General features: G+C 55.9%; 1 protein-coding gene across 2 annotated transcripts in view; it reads left to right on the top strand.

The window, feature by feature from the left end:
* The first annotated feature begins 6,246 nt into the window (after positions 1-6,246).
* Positions 6,247-18,986, top strand: part of Fam222a (family with sequence similarity 222 member A) — a 44,959-nt gene continuing 32,219 nt past the window's right edge. Inside the window, exon 1 of one of the 2 annotated variants that reach the window (XM_032886763.1) lies at positions 6,247-6,647. The gene's annotated coding sequence lies outside the window, so the exon portion shown is untranslated. Of the gene's footprint in view, positions 6,648-10,014; positions 10,081-18,986 lie in introns of those variants that run through there. The other variant, XM_032886764.1, reaches the window with a different exon arrangement.

Genomic DNA, 18,986 nt, shown 5'->3' with positions numbered 1-18,986 from the left:
AATATCTTGGTTTCTTTTCTGTTGTGATTGACAAATGCAACCTGGTTCCACTCCATCCATTAGAAAGGAGAGAGATGGGTTGGGGATTTAGCTCAGTGGTAGAGCGCTTGCCTAGCAAGCGCAAGGCCCTGGGTTCGGTCCCCAGCTCCGAAAAAAAAGAAAAAAGAAAAAAAAAAAAAAAAGAAAGAAAGAAAGAAAGGAGAGAGATAAGCGCTTCCTGGTGAGAACCCAGCTTGCTTCTACTCATCTTAATACAATCCCAGATCCCCTGTCCAGGGAATGGTGACACCCACAATGGGCACCTCTTCCTGCCTCAACATAATCAAGGCAATCCCCCAACAAACACATCCGCAAGCCAACCTGATCTCCTTCATCCCTCGCTGAAACCCCTCTCCCTGGTGGTTAAGATCCTATCAAGGTGACATCTAAAAGTAGCCAACTCAGGGGGTAGGAGATGGTGTCTAGACAAGGAGGCAAATGTTTGAGCTGGGGCCTGAACTACACTAAACCAGAGGTGCAAAAGACCCTCTTGGCGGGAGGTGGGGGAGGTGCAGACTCTGCCAAGCTGAGTGGGCAAAGGTGTGGCAGACAGGAAAGAGCCACAGGGGTGGGCTGTGGTGGGGGAGCAACTAGGAGTCCATCCCTGAGGCAGCCTGAGCCTCTCTTCATTACAGCCTGTAGTTTGCCCTGGTCTCTACCCCATCCCTTCTGCCTGCCCACCCCCCTCCCCCAGATGCTCCATGTCCTGGGGGGCGGGGCAGGTGAGTGACAAGGTTACCAGGGTTCCCTCCCTCCCCTTTTCTCCCCGAGAAGCATAAAGAGCTCTTTCTTTTCTGCTTATTAATAGCTCTGATTAAATTATCTCTGAAAAACCTACATGGTGTGCACCAATGGGGGCTCGGCTCCCTCCCGGCTCTGGCCTAGATTAGAACAACCAGGCCAGGTAAGGCGACTGGGGGGAGGCGGGGTGGGAGGCTGAGGCCGCCTGCTCCCCTGCCAGCACCCAGGCTCCCGGTTGAACGCTCAGCCCTGGCCCAGCCTCTGACTCACTGGACCCTTCTGAGCTCCCCAAATGGAAAGCAAGCAGGGAGGGCGAGGTCTTTGCATCGGCCTCCTGTCCCCTGCCAAGGCCCCCTCACCTTTCCCTTCATCTATGTATTCCTCAGGGCTCACAGGGGGCCATCAGTGGCCAGCAGGGTGTCACTGGGGGCAGCACCTGCTCCAGGTGCTCCTTCTTCCCAGGGTACCCTGCATCAACCCTGTTTGCTCCCGTCTGTCACAGGGGATCCTCCTGGTTGCCTGGGACAGTTATTAGAATTCACTGAATATGCGAAGGAGCCTCAAGCAATGGAAGAGACACCCCCCCCCATAATGAGAGCAGAACTAACCTCACACATCATGAATTTCACCTCACAAGGTGTGGGGGGGACGGGACTGAGGCACAGAGGAACTGGATCACATGGAGGTACACCCCTCACCAGTCTGTTTCCACTCCCCCCTCTTCACATTCATCCTCTACCAGAAAATAGAGCCCCCCTTTAACCCCAGCAGCTGTAGGGGGCAGGGGTAGAGAGACAGGCAGATCCTTGAGAGTTCAGGGCTAACCTGGTCTGAATTTAGGAGTCACAGGCCTGCCAGAATTCACATTGACCTTGTCTGGAAAAAAGGGGGGAGTGGGGGGGTGGGAAACAGAGTTCACGTTTTTCAGGAGAGGAGGTAGACGGTTTGCTTTATGGGCAGCCTGGGCTAGATAGCAAAAACTATGTAAAAGAAAAAAGAAAAAAAAATCTGAACCACCTCATTCATTAATAAGATGGTGCCAGGACCTGTGCCAGGGAGCCGTGGAGAGCCTCGAGCTTAGGGAAACAGACGACTATCAGACTAGACATAGCACGAGGTTCCCAGACCTTGCTTCATGGTAAGTGGGAGTCTGGGTGGCTTCCCAGAGGAGGAGACTCACTCCCTGCAATCTGAAGGAGGAACAAGAGTTGACTACCTGGAGGGAGGACCCTCTAGGTAAAGGGGACAGCACGTGCAAAGGCCCTGGGGTGGTAAGAGGATGTGCGTGCACTTCAGCAAGACTGGTATGGAGGGCCTTGTAGGAATGGTGGTGGTGGTGGGGTGAGGTAACTCCTAGTCCCCAGTGTTCAGGAGCTGGCTGGCCTGGAGGTAACCAAGGGCTGTGACAAAGGAATTTTAGTGTAGTCTCTAACCAGATCATTTTAGTATTGGACAGCATGTTGAGCAAAAGCCAGGACTATGAGGGAGGGTGGTTGTGAATGTGTGAAATGGAAACTTACAGGGTTTTTTTTGTTGTTGTTTGTTTGTTTTTGGAAAGTCATTTGGATGGTGTTTTGCTGGGGCAAACATATGAGGGAACGTTTCGTTGAAGCGGACACAGGAGAGGGGATGTTCTGCTGAAGCAAGCACGTGAAAGAACACGTGGTGGATTCTTCAATAACAGCACGCGTGTGTTGGTCTGCCTTACATTGTGTAGCTGAGCTGCATTTGTCGGGACTCCATAGAGAGAAACGCAGGAAAACACTCTTGCTGGTGTGCTGCAGTTTCCTGCCGCTTCTGAGGACTCAGGCTAAGGCAAGACAAGTGAGGACGGGTGATGTTTGGAGGGTATAAATAGGACTTGGGTACAGCTAGCTGTGCAACACTTGTTGGTCTCTGGTCTTCACTAATTTTTGCTTCCCTGACAGAGGCACAGCCAAGAACTTTTCCTGGTCCCTTCTCGTCTCTCCTGCTGACTTGAGCAGAGGCTGCGGCCTGGCTGTGTCTGCTAGGTCTGCTAACCCGACTCTACCCAACTGGACTGCTGCTGTATCTGTGAAGTGTTTGCGAGTGGATCGAGCTGCCGCTGCTGACCTGGGAACTGAACCGCTGATTTCCAGACAACACGGACAGGAGTTGCTCCAAAGAACCTTTCTCAACAGGTCCCCTTCCCTCGTATCCTTTCTTTTCCACTACCTCTGGTGGCTGGTGGGCTACAAGGGAGGTGAAAGCATTTAAGAACGGTCATTAAAAATAAGGCTTGGAATAATTAAAGTTTCGAATGTGTATTTGGAGTCATACATAAAAGAAAGGCCCAAGCAGAGCATCTTCCGGGCCTTCAACTGCTTACAAGACGTCTCTACTAGCACAGCTGCCTCCGAGCCCGCTGCACCCCACCCCCAGGACCCGTCATTAGCACCTCACCAACTCCCTGACCTTTAGAGACAGACATCCCCCCCCATCAGATCTCACCCCTAGCTGCCCTTCCTCCCACTCCCAGGCCAACCGCACCGTTTTGGAATCATGCCAGGTCCGTAGGAAGCGATTGACCCACATTGGGAGAAGTTGACAGGGAAATGGGCCCAGAAATGTGCATCCAGGTCGCACACTATCAATACGGAGGCTGCCCAGGGATGCAATAAACCAAGGTGGAGGGCTCTGGTAGGGTTCCAGTTCCATCAATGGGTGACCTTGGGCAAGTCCAGCAGCCCTCTTCCCACACAAGATGTGGGTAGTAATTCTATCCGCACGGTCGTCGGTACAGGGTTCTCTGTGAAGGTGAAAGGACTCTGAACCGTGAACAGCACAAGAATAAGGCCCCACATCAGAGAATCTCAGGCTCTGGAGATGGCTGTATTTAGCTTGACCCACACTGTTCACCTTAGCCCCACCCCCCGACCCCAGCCTTCTCTTTTCCTAGACTTGTCATCGTCTCCTACTCTGTCCCGGGCTTGAATATGGTCTCCCCACCTGTCCTTGCCCTGGGTCCTGCCAGCGAGTCGCCCGGGCAACTGGCCCTGACGTCAGGGCGGCTCTGGCAGCTGGCCCAGTGGGGAAGCAGCTGGCAGCTGATCGTGTTTCCAGGTAAATCCCTGCCCCTACCCACAATCCTGGAGCAGGGAGAGGCCGGGAGGAAGGACAGGCAGCCGCTGAGAAATACAGCAGGTACAGAGGCAGTCCGGAGCTGCCGGAAGTGCTCCTTTCACAGTGCTGATGCGAGACACGAAACAGGGCCAGCTTCTGCCCCAGATAAGGAGTGCGCGGCCTAGTTGGGCCTGCCCTGGAGCCCTTGCCAGTGCTTCTCTCAGGTTCTAGTTAGAGGTTGGTTGGCTCCTGAAAGTAGGCTAAAACCTGACTGACTGTAGTCCATACAAAACCCTGGATACGCTCACCAGCCCTCTAGGATGGGGGACCACCACTCACACTTCCTGAGCCCATACGGTGCTCTTTCCCCGGCCCCAGCAACAGCCGCTACAGAGAGGGGATTAAGATACCTTGTCTTCTCGTTTTACAGACACGGAACAGACACCAAGCCCTGGAGATAAACGGTGAAGGTCAATCGCAGGAGAGGTTCTGGGGGACTCCAGGCATCACTTAAAGCCAAGACCACTAAGCATCACTAAGATAACGCCCCAAAAGGGGCTGGGTGGGGGTGTCTGGTTGATGTTTTACATTTCCGTAGGGATCCTGAAGTTCTGTCTGGAAAGTTGAATGTCCAACTTCTTCTGTGACATTTTTAAAAGTGTAGGAAACTGTGTCTCTCCCAGGATTCAGTTTCCCTGTCTGTAACGGAGAATGCTACCTGTAGGTTGTCAGGCAGATAAGAATGGAAACACCTACTTAGGTTTAGGTGATACTGTGCCTCGGTTTCCCTATCTGTTAAGGGGAAGACAAACTGGAGCCTCACCAGGTATGGTGGCTTGTGGTCATAGTGTCTGCACTCTGGAGGCTGGGGCAGGAGGATGGCTTGAGTTTGAGACCAACGGGAGCAACATAGAAAATACTGGCGCCTGCCTCCCTCAGTCTTGTATACATCTGTGGGATGGAGCTGACCAAGGATTCAGGACGTGGTTTGTGCTCCACAGATCTCAGAGCTGGTGCCACAAACTCTACCACCATCCCCAGTGGCTCCGTGGAAAAGGCAATCGGGATGCTTCACGTCTTTTGATCTTAGTTTCCTCAGCAAACTGAGAACAAGTGCCAAACATCAGTGTTCCCTTCTGTAAAATGTAGGTCATAAAGGCGATCTCACAGTTTTGAGATTTAAGTGTAGTATGCACTTTGCTTTGTATGTGTGCGCGCGAGCGTGTGTGTGTGTTTGGGTTTTCCTAAGGTTTGATGCAAGGTCTTGCAAACATGTGCGCACCCTTTACCATTTAGTGACACGCCAACCTATTTTTACTATCTTTAACACACTCTTCATAGGGCCTGTTCCAAGAGTAAACGAAATAATGCAGATGGTACACTTAGCAAAGTACTTACCCTCAAACAGGTACTCAATGACTAATGCTACTGCTTTTCAACCCTAGGTCTTCGACAAAGGGACTACAACTACCAGCATGCCTTGCGCTTCCAATACGGACTCCTTCGCCCGATTTAGGCGCGCGGCATGCCGGGAGTTGTAGTCTTCCAAGAGCAGACCCCGCCTTGTGTCCGCTTAGGGAAAGAGGTTGGAGAGCCGCCCTGCCGGCCTTTGAATTTTGCCGCGAAAAGCGCGCGTGGCAGCCCCGGGCCCCGCCTCGCGGAGGACGCGGCGCCGCGTCACCGTGGTAACCGCCTCTCGGCTGCAGCTGATTGGGCTGTGATACGGGGGGCGGGCCGGGGGTGAGACGCAGCGGCGGCAGCGGGCGCCCGCGCCTGTCAGTCGTGCCGGAGCGGAGCAGCGGGCATCACTGCGAGTCCGGCAGCTCCGTGAAGAGGCTGCGCGCGCCGGCCAGGCCGGGCGGAGAGCCGGGCCCGAGGCTAGGCGACGGTGCTGGGAGGCGTGAGGCTGTGGCCCGGGGAGCCCGGCGAACCGTCCGGGGCTACGGGCACGGGAAAGACCGGCGCGCCGCCTCTGCAGCGGCGCTCAAGCCCCACGCCGGGTGCACGACTCTCCATCCCTGAGTCTGCCCTACGCCAGCTGGATCTGCTGGTCCTCAGCGCCAAGGCCCGCGAGGCTGCATCCCAGCCTCTGCCGATCGCTGCGGCTGCCACTGCTGCTGCTCGCCGGCTTCCCCTCCCCCCACACCCGGGGCTCGGAGCAGGAGGAGGAGGGGCCGGTTCGTTCTCCGCGCTGCTCTCTGCAACCTGCGGGGGCCGGTGCACGCCGGGCGAGGAGCCCGGGCCGCTGCAGGTGCGTGCAATCCTCCGAGGAGACGGACTCTCCACCTCTGGGCAAGCCCGGGAGCTGCAAGCCGAGGGCGGGCGGGCAAGCGAGAGGAAGCAACAAAGACAGGCTGCAGCTGGGGCTGGCGAGAGGGGCCGCGGCCATCGGCCTCCCAGCGCGGACGGAGAGGGCGCCCTGGGAGAGGCGCGGGCAGAGCTGCAGCGGTGAGCCGGGCCCCGAAGGGAGGCGCAGCGCCTCCCGCCGGACGCATGGAGCACAGTCTCCTGCGAGGATGCGCCGCCTGAGCGCGCGAGCGGCCGGGGTCCCAGGCGGACGCGACCGGTGCTGAGAGGAAAAAAAAAAACATTCCGGACTTCGGACGGCGCTTCCGGACCCAGGGATCGCCCTCACCGACAGCTCCCCTTCCCACACGAAAAAAGGCATCGGCCCCCTAGGGGGGCCTTCCTCCGGCAATAAGCGCTCCAGCATGGCCGCCACCCGCAGATCGGAGCGTCGTGGCCTCTGAGACTTGGTGCCCTTCGCCTGCCTGGCTGACACGGTGAGTTGCGGGGTACAGAATTTTTGGTTTGAGCTGGGGGCAGCTCCTCCAACTGGGCAACCTGGACTGGCCCTAAAAGGACCCTAGGTTGCCGGGCGCCCATAGGCAGCGATGCTACTTGCCCACCCCTGCCCTGCCCACATAACTTATTTGGACGGGCTGGAGTGGAGGGTGTGGACCCTCGGCGGTTATGCTACTGGCATTGGCATTAGTCAGAGAGGAAAGGTCACCCCAGCCATGAAACTAACAAAGGTGGTGGCTCTGCCCTCTGGACATTCTTAGGGAACTCTTGTAGTTTTGTAGAGATTGATTGGGGGCAGCCAGGGGTGGGCCAACATGGAGGGTCTGCAAAACAACCTTTGAGATCTTAAAAGAGCCAGGGCTCCGAGATGTGGAGTCCCAAAACTTCTGAGGATGGTGTCTTTGGAGGCAAGACATTTATGCCTCTATTGTTACAAATAACTCACAAAGACAGCATGTTCCCAATGGGCTGCATGTGACATCACTGCCCGACCTTTGATGTCGCCAGAATTGTGACAACGCAACTGGCTTTGAGCCACAGCAGAATGGCCAGGGCCGAATGCCTTCATGTAATAGAAGGTGAAGGCCAACTCCTCGTCCTCCCCGCTGCAATCTTATGACCTAAATCCCCACTCAAGGTGGGGGAGGGAGGGAGGAGGGAGGTAGGCAGGCAGGAGGCAGTACCAGCTGTCTTTGCCCCTAAGGACAGGTGTTCAGAACTCTGCCCATGTCTCCTGCAGTGACTGGGGTCTCCCAGACTTCCAGACAGAGCAACCTCCAGCTTTTAAGTAGGATGCTGAAAAGGAGGCCCCTCCATGAGCCCTACCATGTACCCGGCCAGCAGCTGAAGTTCACAGGGTCCCCAGAAAAAATGTGAGCTTCGGCCTTCAAACAGGCTGTTCTCTCAAAAATGTGAATGTCCTGCCTGAGCCGGGGTGCGGGGTGGGGTGGGGGAGAAGCTGTGACCTTCCTGATATGTGTGCGTCTGTGTAAGTTCAGGGAACTCCTCTGCTGTTCAGCCCCAAAGCCAGGGGTCCTGGTCCAGCTGGCGCTCCCGCCTACGCCATTCTCCTGGCATTTAAGATGATTTTTGACAAGCAGTGTCACAGATTAAGCAAATGCTGGGCAAGGCAGAGTTATGTCTGAGTATGTCTTCTCTGCCAGGCCAGTTGCAGGGAGGGAGGCGGGGAGGGGATAGGTGGAGACGGCGAGAGCCCCCCTCTCCTCATCCCACTCTGGCAGCAGCACTGTACAGTATGGAGCTCAGAGGACTCCCAGGCCACAGCCTGCTTCCTCTCCTATACCCATCCCAGCCCAGTCACTGACAGGACCAGATGGGGCGGAATAGCCACAGTCAAGTTTTTAGGAAAAAGGTTGAAGAGGCTGGGGCAATTGCTCCCACAGTGAGGGGGACAGGTGACACAGGGCGTCTGAGAGAAGCCTGGTTTCTCTACAGAGAGAAACCACCCAAGCTCTTATGTTAACAGGTCCATAAAATACTGGGGGAGGCTGCTTTGGGGGTTTGACGGGTGATTGTTGTTTCTAGCCGAAGGGGTTTCCTTTCACACAAGCTTCCAAGGACAGCGAGTGGAGTGAACGGTACAACAGCAGATTGGGGCGGGGGTGGGGAGGGGCTGTGGGCACAGGGCTGTTTGCCCGGCCTCTCGACACTTCCCAGCTTAGAAACAAACTTGGAGTATGCGCCAGAGACACACACACACACACACACAGGCGGTTGGAGGCCCTCTGTGGAGTATTTACACTTCCTCAGCCAAGGCGGAGGGAAAGGCTGTCAGAGTTGGGCAACTCCTTCTGTTCCTTTCCCTCCGCTCCCTGGGCTTGGCAGCGAGCGCCAGACAACAGGCAGAGGGAGTTGCCAGTTTACCCGGCGTCTTCCGGAGTGCCAGGCACTTTGCAGCATCTCAGCCGCTTCTTGGAGTGGATTGTGCTGTGTGACCCATTTTGTGGATGAGAAACCCGAGGCTCGAGCCAAGGAAGCGATGGTCTTTTTGAAGTGCGTGGCCGGGCAGCTGCAGTGGGTTGGCCTCGGTGGATGCAGAAGGGCACAGGGGAGGCACCCCGGCCCTAGGACCGGTTCACGGGTGAGACAAGACCAGCTGAGCACAGTGGCAACTTCCGCCAGGCCTTGGGAACCCCGCCCGTTCCCTGCAACCTGCTGGGCTTCTTTCTGTAGCCCCCGGAGGAGGGATGTGGAGCATGAAACCCACCTGCCAGAGATGAAAGAGCCAACCTGACCTGGGTGTCATGTGTGACGGCCCTGGGTCACCCAGAGCCCCTGGTGGGCTCTACTGATGGAAGGCAGGTTTATAGATGGCAACAGCACTCTAATGAGTGGAGCTCCTGACCCAACAGCAGGTAGGGGGCGTGCCGGAGGAAGATGGCACAGGAGTCCCCAAAGGGGTGCATAGACGAGCGGTGCACCGGATGAGTGATTCCAAGCTCTGTGAGGGTTGAATGGGGTAGGGTGGCACTGAGGTGGTGGCCTGTGTTCTGGGCTCTCTGGTGACAGGTGCGTGAAAGAGGGCCAGTCCTGCAGCATCTTCCTAAGCCCCGCCCCTCAATGCTCCCCATCCTTGGCCTTACCCAATACCCTTGTCCGGTTACTTGATGCCTTTGGTGGGAAACTTGAAGCTCCCCCTCCCCCACGGGGGGGGAGGAGGGCTTATTGCAGAGAACCAGACTGGAATGGTTGTGCATGACTTTGAGCCTGAGGCTTGGTTTCCTCATCTGTCAGAAGGAGCTATAAGCTGCCCGCTGCCCAGGGGCGTGGTGAGGAGCCTGTGAAGGCTTAGCACAGGCCAATCCTTCAGTAAGTGTTCCATAAATGTAGTTTATACCTGCAATGAGCATAATCCCCGGCTCTCCCGGTGCCTCAGAGCTCAAGCCCGGTTCCTAGGCTGGGGTCCCTACCCCTCCAGCGCCTCTGCAAGGGGGCTCCCACGTGGTGAGCCTACATGGTGAGCACACGTGGCTCCCATCTGAGTACCAGGGGCTCTGGGGCCTGGCCAGGGCGTCCTCCCCAACCTCCCTCCTGCCCACTCTTGCTTTGCCAACCCTCCCCAGTCAGAGGAAGCAGGCAAGCCGCTCGTATTCATGAACCGTAATTCAATCAGGCAGCGAGCGATTCCTTGGGGCTGGGCGGGGGTGAGAACGAGGAGGCGCGCACAAAAGGGCCGCTTTATTACCTCCCGCGGGCCGGGAATTGCCGCTCTCCCCCAGCACCGGCCGGAGCCGCCTTTATTGTGTTAACCCATTTGCGTGTCAAGAGCTATTGTGCGCTTTCTCGCCGCCTGTGCGGTGCGGCCGAGGGAGGAGGGCTGCGCTGCCGGCCGGTCACCTCCGCGGGCGCCGCCCGCCGCCCTGATTGGTTGCTAAGCGATTTGCATCCAAGGTAATCACTTTTATCTCAGAAGGATGTCGACTATAATTATAAGCTACTGACATCTTTTGAAATCTGCCTAATGACTATTTTAGTCTGCCCGGGCTGGGGGTGGGGAGGGGGATTCTGAGAAGGGATGGAGGTTGTTGGGGGGGGTGGTGTGCGCATTCCTTCCACCTGGACCACTGATTGCTTAGTTGAGAAACAGCTGAGCGCCTACTGCCAGCCTCAGACAAAAGGCAAGCCTAGACCGTGGCTGGTGGGGCGCCCCTATTCACCCGGGTGGACTTAGTGCCATTTCAGAGATGGGGAAATAGAGGCCTCAGAAGGAACCAGATGACCAATAGATCTCAGTCCCTCTAACCTGTTTCATCGGGGGTGGGGGTGGGGGGGAGGACACAGGATCTGTACATGCCCCATAGTCACAGAGCCAGGGTGTGGCAGGGGAAGGGCAGTGGATTCCCATAGTCAGGAACACAAGCTAAGATTCTTTTGCCCTATCTCTAGTGCCCTTGGGTAGTCCCTTGCCTCGGCCTTAATGGCACTGTCTTCAGAGCAAATCTGCAAGCAATGGGAACCCTGGATGGTGGGGGGGGGAGACTGGAGGGAACCCCAAGAGTGAAAGACTTCAGCTTCACAGGAAGGACCTCCAGATGGAAGGGACCAAGAATCTGCCCAGCTCAGCATGTATGAGGGTGTCACAGGTCGAGGGAAAACCCTTGGCATGGCCGGGGATTGGGGTAGGGGGGGTGAGTAAAGGAGAGAGAAGCTAGTAGGAACATTAAAGGATAACCTCAAGGTCCAAGCTAATGGCTCCTTGTCATTCAAAGGAAGAGAGGCTTCATTCATGGTCTGGGATCTGGGGAGGTCATCAGGGGTACCTCAGGCGGGTCCTTAGGTCTGTTTGGGGTAGAACCCTGGTTCCTATCCTCATTGGGTAGGTGTGTTTCCTGACAGATTGGTTACCCTCATGGGCATCAGTTTCCTGATTGGTTTATTGGTAATGGCAGTTTTCCCATGGGCTTCTGGGTAGAAGGGCTTGCTCTGGAGCTGTGAGGATGAGTGAGCTGGGCTAAGGTCCCAGCCAGTTACCTCAGTTCTATAGCAAGCCATTGCCCCAGCTCTAGCAGCTGTTTGTCCCCACTCCCCAAGCTCCTGGTATTGTGTAGAGGCCCAGGGGACAAAGGCCTGGGAGGTCAGGAGGTGAGAGGCCTGAGGAGCTGGCTCTGGACTGACTCCCAGGGACTGGGATTCAGACACAGAACTTAATAACTGAGGGTATGTGGGGAGAGGGGCCTTCCGGGAGGAGGGAGGCCAGCCCTCAGCTGTCTGCTTCAGGACTCACTCCTGGCTAGTGCTGGCCCCCTGGCTGAGCTTGGCACTGATTGAGGCAAAGGCCGCCCACCCTCGCCATCTGTGTGACCGCAGGCTCCTAATCTGTCAGGTGGGTCTGTGGCCTGCCTGTGATGAAGAGTGTGAAGCCCGGGGCTAAAATGAGAGTGGGCAGGTGACTGACAGGAACACTGCTCAGCCAGAGGGCTTCTCTGCCCCTGGCACCTGAGATACAAAGGTGGTGTCTGAGGGAGAGGCTCAGACTCCAGGTCAGGCTAACTGCCACAATAGAGGGGTTCCTGGTACCAGCTACTGTGCCAGCAAGCCAGGGGGGCAGATGCCCCCGGGGCCTAGGCTCTCAAAGAAGCATACGGGGACTCACAGGTGGAAACTTAGACCAGGGAGGGCTTCACGGAGGGGGAGGTCCTTGCTGGCTTTCTGGCTGTTCCCTTTTTAAACTCCTCTGTCTGTCATGAGAACCACTGTACACATCTGTGGGCTAGCCCGAGCTTCCCGCTTTGGTCTTTCAAGTATTCCTCTTAACTCCGCTGTTGTCCCGCCAAGGGCAGTTTTTATCCTTGTGTAAGTGAAGTAAGGTTCAGCAAGTCGAGAGGGATATCTAGGGCCAGGGTCACCTCACAGGTGAGCATCCATGGAGGTCTTCCTCCGAGGAGGGTGGGGCTGGAGCAGGGGCTAAGGGGGATATTGTAGAGTAACCATCTCTCCGTGCTTTGTGCAACCTTGAGCAAGTTCCCCCACCCCCACCCCCGTCTCAACTCAGATGTAACCGCATCCTCTGTAAGCTCGCAAAATGTCAAGGATGGTAAGGCCCGGCTCCCTTCTGCCAGGGCGCCCTTGGCAGACATTGCCAATCAATCGATACCCTCTTCCCCTGCCGAGTTCTTTGCCTGACCTTGGACTCTTTCCAGCACTCCGGGCAGCTATCGCCAATCAGTCATCAAGGCGTATGGGCTGAAACAGGTCGGGTGCCCAGCCTTCATGCACTCAGGGGTCCCTCTATGTGGTTCAGAGGGCCAGGGGACCACAGCTGGAGAATCTGGGGGACCTTCTTGAATGTAGGGGTTGTCCTAAAACTGTTTAAGCGCGAGGGTCGGTTACTACCAGCCAAGCAAATTCCAAAGCGCCTGTAGCCTGGAATTTATTTACAGCTAGTGTCTGCTGAGCTCTTCCTGGGCACCCCTTGGGCACCCACATGCCTCTGTTTCTATGAAGAGCTCAGGCCATTTCAAAGATGGAAACACTGAAGCTCAAGTCAAGTAGCATAGCTTACACACTTCAGACCCGGGACTCAAAGGCCTAGGGGTGTCGGGCAGGAATGACAGCCTCCTGAGCAAGGTGTCACTTGCTCTGAAGCCTTCAGAGTTTCTGCTAGGCATGTGGGGAAGAGCAGGGTACAGCAGGAACATCATGGCAGGAGGGCAGGACTGTTCACATGGAAGGACCCTCAGGATGTGGCCGGATGTGACTGGGAAGGGACTGGCCTTGACATTTGGTTGTGGCAGTTCCGAGTGGAGGAGCAAAGAGGTCCCATCTAAGTATCTAGCACCTCTGCCAATCAGGATGCTGCGCTCGGTACTGCCTGCTTCTGGGCTGCTGGAAGCCTTAGACAGGAGTACCTGGCACATAGCAGGTAGGCATCCAAGAACTGTTGGATGGATGCCTGCGTGCTTAGAGAGCAGAGGTGTTCCTGAGTATCCTGGGGGTCCAGATGGAATACCCAGGCCTAGCAGGGGAGTGGCTGGAGAGGAGACTTACGCAGGTACCCAGGACAGGGGCCCTCCACAACCCTGCTGTCTGTCCCAGAGGCCTCTCACCGGCTTCTGCTGTGCCGAGGTCTGCACCTGAACAGCCTCACCCAGAGGACAGCAGGCCTGGCACTTGGGGGCGGGGTGGGGGAGTGGGGGGATGAAAGATGAAGGTTCGTGACCATTTTTTAACTCAATAAAGGGAGAGACAGGCTGCAGGCTGCAGGCCGGAGATATAATTAGTCCGCAGCAGTGGCGCTTTCTTGATTTAGCTTCTGAGAGAACAAGACAAGGGTGTGATACCCAATTAGCAGTGACATCTAGTCGGAGCCTCAATAGCCGAGATAGCTGGTTTTATGACTTTCCTCTCCCAGCGCGGAGCAGGCAGGGAAAGGTCCGTCAGGACCTTATTCCCTTCATCATGGGACAGTTATTAGTGATCCCGGGATGTCCCAAAGCCAAATGAGGCATTCCTTAACCCAAACAAGCAAGCGTTCCCCGGGGTAGCAGCCAGAGCCCCGGGCCAGCACCAGGAGCCCCCAAGGGTAGCAGGAGGGCACAGGCCCCTCCTTCTCTGGAAGCCTGTGGGAGGAGGGTGAAACATACAAGGCTGTTTGTTTGGCAGAGCTGGCTCAGGTCCTTGAGAGAGTCTTGGCACCTCCCTTGGTTTCCCTACCTGCTGCCCCTAGGTGGAGGCTGGGCTTATTCCTCTGGGGACGAGAGAGAGTCTGTCTGGCCTCTGTCACCATTTTCCATCCCGTCCGCCAACTGGGCTGGAGGCTCTGGCTCCTTGGCCCTGCACCTGCAGATTGCACTGTGGTTAGGGAACCCCCGCCCCATCATAGCACGCAGCACCTACCCTGCGGCCGGGGTCCAGTTTCTGGCAGGGTCTGACTACAATTAGCCCCATCTCTCCACCCTTACTGCCCTGTAATCCTGGCACCCGGCACTAGCCAAGGTCTCACCCTGGCTATCCTGGTAAAGTCCGGGGGGGGGCGGTGGCATGTAGAGGAGGAACTGATCTTGCCACTGTCTCTTTGTCTGTCCGTCCATCCATCAGGCCTTGGTCCCAGGTTCCTGGCTGCTTGTCTACCCTGTGGAATCTCGCCTCACCCCACCCTACTGTTCCTGTCTGTCAGCGTAGAGCCTTCCACTCATGGTTCAGACAACTGGCAAATCCAGCCATGCAGAGTAGGAGTTTAATTGCAGACAGTTTTTACGGATCATGGGCCCATCTGTGCTACCATATGCAAAAGGGAAAAAAAAAAAATCCCCATCTTTTTTTTTTTTTTCTTTCCTTTCCTTCTCTCTCTCCCCACTGCAATCCCAAACTAAACCGGAAACACTGTCAGAGGTTTTTGACTGAAGCCAGTGTGGAACTGGGGTTCATCATGGGGCATGACTTTTGGGGCGTGAACTTGGCCAGGCCGGTGTATCCCAGTGGGGTCCACCCTGACAGTAGACAGGACGGCAGAGGCTTGGCCAGCCGCTCCCAACCCCACCAGGTGGTCTTACACGTCTGAGCCTTTGCATGTGCCAGGGGTGTCCACATAACACCTGGTGGAGGCCTTCTGCATGGGCTCTGGTCAGATTTGGCATGCAGTCGTGTTTGAATGGTGGGTTTCTGGGAAATGAAGGGTAGGGAGGCTGGCAGAGCATCACTGACTGCTATGTCCCCTGGTGCCCCCTGTCCTGATGTCCCTACTGGCTGATGTCCTGTCAAGGCAGACAGGCAATCGGGTGCGTGTTAGGGGGGATCATCCCCAGACAAGGTTTCCCCTCAGGGCCCCAGAGCAGGTCTCAGCCGCTTCTGAGAGGATTCACCTTGTGCACCATCTGTCCGGGTTTGCCTCCCAGAGTGAGGTTATTCCATTTCTCCACTGCGCCTCAGTTTCTTCTGTAAATCGGATGTAAGGATGATGGGGATCTACACACAGAGTCACTGAGAACTGTCGCCTCCCTTCCAAATGAGGCTGTGTGTGAGCCCCGTCATGGATGCTGTCCCCTGATGCCTTCCCCAGGTTCCTAATAGGGCACCCGATGCCTTTGAGAATTCATGAGTAGTGGGTTCACTGAGAAAGCGAATAAGCAAGCTCCCACGAGAAGGCGTGAGCAGCGAGGGAGTGGAGCCAGTGTGAACAGTACAGCGAGCACACGAGCAAGGCATTGAGTGTGCAAATTAGTGAGAGAGAGCACACGAGCAAGGCATTGAGTATATGAGTGAGCGAGCACACAAGCAAGGTGTTGAGTGTGCAAGTGAGTGAGCACACGAGCAAGGCATCGAGTGTGCAAATTAGTGAACACACGAGCAAGGCATTGAGTATGTGAGTGAGCGAGCAAGCAAGCACACAAGCTAGGCATTGAGTGTGCAAGTGAGTGCGCAAGAACATGAGCTAGGCATTGAGTGTGCAAGTGAGCGAGCAAGAACATGAGCTAGGCATTAAGTGTGCAAGTGAGTGAGCAAGAACATGAGCTAAGCATTGAGTGTGCAAGTGAGTGAGCAAGAACATGAGCTAGGCATTGAGTGTGCAAATGAGTGAGCACATGGGCAAGGCATTGGGTGTGTGAGCGAGTAAGCACTTGAGCAAGACATTGTGTGAGCGAGCGAGTGAGCAAAGGAACCCAGTGAATGCACAAGTGCCTGCACGTGGGAGTGAGCCTCTGCCGTGTGTGCCTGAGTACCTGAGAGAGCGCATGAATGACTGAGCAGCCGGTGAGTCAGTGTGAGTCAAGGCTCGGAGCATTTCCTCCAGGGAGGAAACAGTGTAGGGCCTCCCTCGGTTTGTTGGGAATTTGGAGTTTCCCCATAACCCCCTCCCTTCCTACGGTCTAGAAATCACTCTGAATTCAGTTCAAGTGAGGAAAACAGACTCAGAGAGATTAAGGGGTTCTCCAAGGTCATGCCGTGGAGACAGGCCAGAGCTTCGTGTGGCATCCTGGTCTGAATGAATTCTTAACTCCTCTTGACAGGAGAGGGGACCAAGCCCGGAAGGGACTTAGTCAAAGTCACACAGGAAGAAACCCGCCCCGGCCATTGTGGGTCCATCCTAGTCCATGAGGAACTGAGGGCCTTCAGCCAAAGCCAGACCAGCGTCCCGTTAGGATTCCCCGGCGTTTCCTTGTTGGCATTATAAACCGGCAATACCATTGGTGCCAGCAGCCAGGCCTACATTGTGGTTCTGTCCTGTGCCCCAAAGCCTGGCCCTTGGCACAGCCCTCCTGCAGCAGGTAGCCGGGAAGCCAGGCACCAGGCAGCCTCCCCCCCGCCCCGTGGTGATCACCAGCTCCCGATGTAATCATTAAAACTATTAGAAGGAAACGTTCGCTTGAAGCAAATGTCAGACGCCGAGTTGTGCTTTGTAAACGCTCACAATTAATGCCAATCAGGCCCGGAAAAAAGCCGGCCCGGAATCCTGTCTGTCTCATCTCATTTGTCAGCTGGTGCCGCTCCGTGTCGCACATTTTCATACAATTGCTATAAACATAAAAGGGAAACTCCACAGTGTTCCAGGCACCCGGATGGTACGTCGTCTTAATTACTTGGTACTCCGCTGTTCACATCGCTGCCCCAGCTCAGGCGGGGAGGAGAGAAACAGGGAGATGCTGTGACAAGAAGGGTCAAGGTTCCAGGGGTCGGTGCTGACGAGGAGGTGGGAGGCCCGGATCTCTGGCCCCTACCCTCTGCAGGTTCTCCTGGACCTTGGTCCTCAGAGTCTAAGAAGTGAAATTAAAAAACTGCAGACCAGGTCAGGTGCTGTGGTGCACGCCTTTAATCCCAGCGCTGTGGAGGCAGAGGCAGGCGGATCTCTGTGAGTTCAAGGCTAGCCTGGTCTACAAAGTGAGTCCAGGACGTCCAAGGCATCCAGGGCTGGCTACCTTAGAAATCCTGTCTAGAAAAGCCAAAAGAAAAATTAAATTAGAAAAACTATTTCCAAATTCTACAGTGGGATCCTGGGCTACAGAGTAGTCTGGCTCATGGAATGGCTGCTTGCCGGGCGTCAGGACACCCCCTGAGGGCTTTAGTTCCTGTCCTAGGACTTGGGGGAGTGACCTCCTTGGTCAACATGTCAAGCTCCTTAGACCTGGAGACACCATGAGTCTACCTTCTCATACTAATTGTAGACCTCGGAGGGTGAACGTCTCCTTACCGACAGGGGGCGACGAGGCCTGAAGTCTCCGGGCTCGGATTTGAACACTGGTTGCTGGGCTTGAGTCTGTGACTGTGGTGCCGTCCCGTGACCGCCCTTCCAGGGCAGCTGTGGGGTGGAGAGGAGATGAGGTGGCTCTGAGTCCCTGTGAATGGTTGGTGTCTAATAACCAGCAGCCCTGTCACAGCACCACCTGAAGACAGGACCTGAGAGCTGGATGTGAGGGGTGTTGTTGCTTCCTTGTCAATTTCCTGAGGAAAGCTGAAGAGTTGGTCATGGCTGCTTAAGCCTAGAAGGGTCCTGCCTATCTTCCATCCCCTAGTGGAACAGTACCCCAAACTCTGACAACCCAGATGATTGGACATATTGCCAATCATAAGCCCTTCGGTGCAGAGGAGGAAATGGGTTCATTCTGCCTCGGGTAATGGCCTACCAGGCGCAGAAGCTGGGACTTGAAACCTAGAGTCCTTCCTGTCCTCCGGTCCTCCCTCCCCATTGCACCTGGATGGAAGCCTCACCACGCACTGCACCCCCTCCCAGGACTCCTGAGCCTCGCCCTCCCTATGCACAGGGTCTTCTGGGGCCAGGCTGGCACAGTAGGGACACACTGGCCTTTGTGTCCGCCCAGCCGGCTGGGCAGCCAGCAGAGAAGAGAGAGGGTGCTATGGCCCAGCCTGGCCAGGAACAAATGCTCAGAGAGAAATAGAGGCTCCTTTGTTGTGGCTCCCAGTGGGGGAGGGAGGCTGCCAGCTGCCACCCCATGTGACGAAGAGGCCAAGCCCTTTTCGGAGGTTCGCCCACCCACCCCAGGGGACCAGCCGGAAGCCTGTCATCTCCCACCTCCTCCTGATCCTTTGGGTCTGCCCTTTTTGTTTCATAAAGACTTTGGCTGCTGGAGCCTCCACAGTCAGTCTCCTGGCTTGCTGTGGGCCTACTGTGTGCCACCAGGAGGCTAGGCCCTTATGAACCCTTATGAACTTAGGATAGAGTAGTCAAACATTACAGATTGGCACTGTAGTTTCCATGTACAGCGTGACACAGTAGATGTCCCTAGCCTCAGATCCTGGACCTGCCTGTTAGGGGCAGATGCCCGCAGCAGTGCTAACGCTGTGAGGCCCCAACGATGGGCTCAAGTGTAGGATACCCACGGGACAAAGTGCCCCAACCTCAGCTGGGACTCTGAGAACCTCTGATGCTGTGATAGCCACCCATGGCCTTTGGATCCCAAGGCCAGGCAGGGGGTCCCAGGTGAGAGAAGACTCGGAGAGTTGGAAAGTGGCTAAGGGGAGTCCAGATCTGAGCCTCAAGCCATCCATTTCCAAAGCCGTCTCCCAGAGTAGGAGCACAGACACTCACGTCCTAGCAGAATATACCGACACGAGACAGGAGAGTGTGGCGTTAATTTTCTGTATCTTACTTGTTTTGGAAGAGCCTCACTGCAGCCCAGGGGAGCCTAGGACGCATTCTGTAGCCAGGGTTGTAGCCTGAACTTCCTGGACTCCTCCTACCTCAGCCTCTACATGTTAGAACGAGGAGCAGGCACCGCCATGCCAACCACATTTCCTTTTCTTTCCCTTTCTTTTTAATTGCATGCAGTCAGCATCACAAAGAAAAGCTGCGTGCAGGCGGACGCACACGGTTGGTTCGGCACTGCCGTGTGGTCTGGTTGGGG

The sequence above is a fragment of the Rattus rattus genome, chromosome 16 (genome assembly GCF_011064425.1).
Source record: "Rattus rattus isolate New Zealand chromosome 16, Rrattus_CSIRO_v1, whole genome shotgun sequence".
Classification (NCBI taxonomy): domain Eukaryota; kingdom Metazoa; phylum Chordata; class Mammalia; order Rodentia; family Muridae; genus Rattus; species Rattus rattus.
This window is presented reverse-complemented; position numbering and strand designations above follow the sequence as displayed.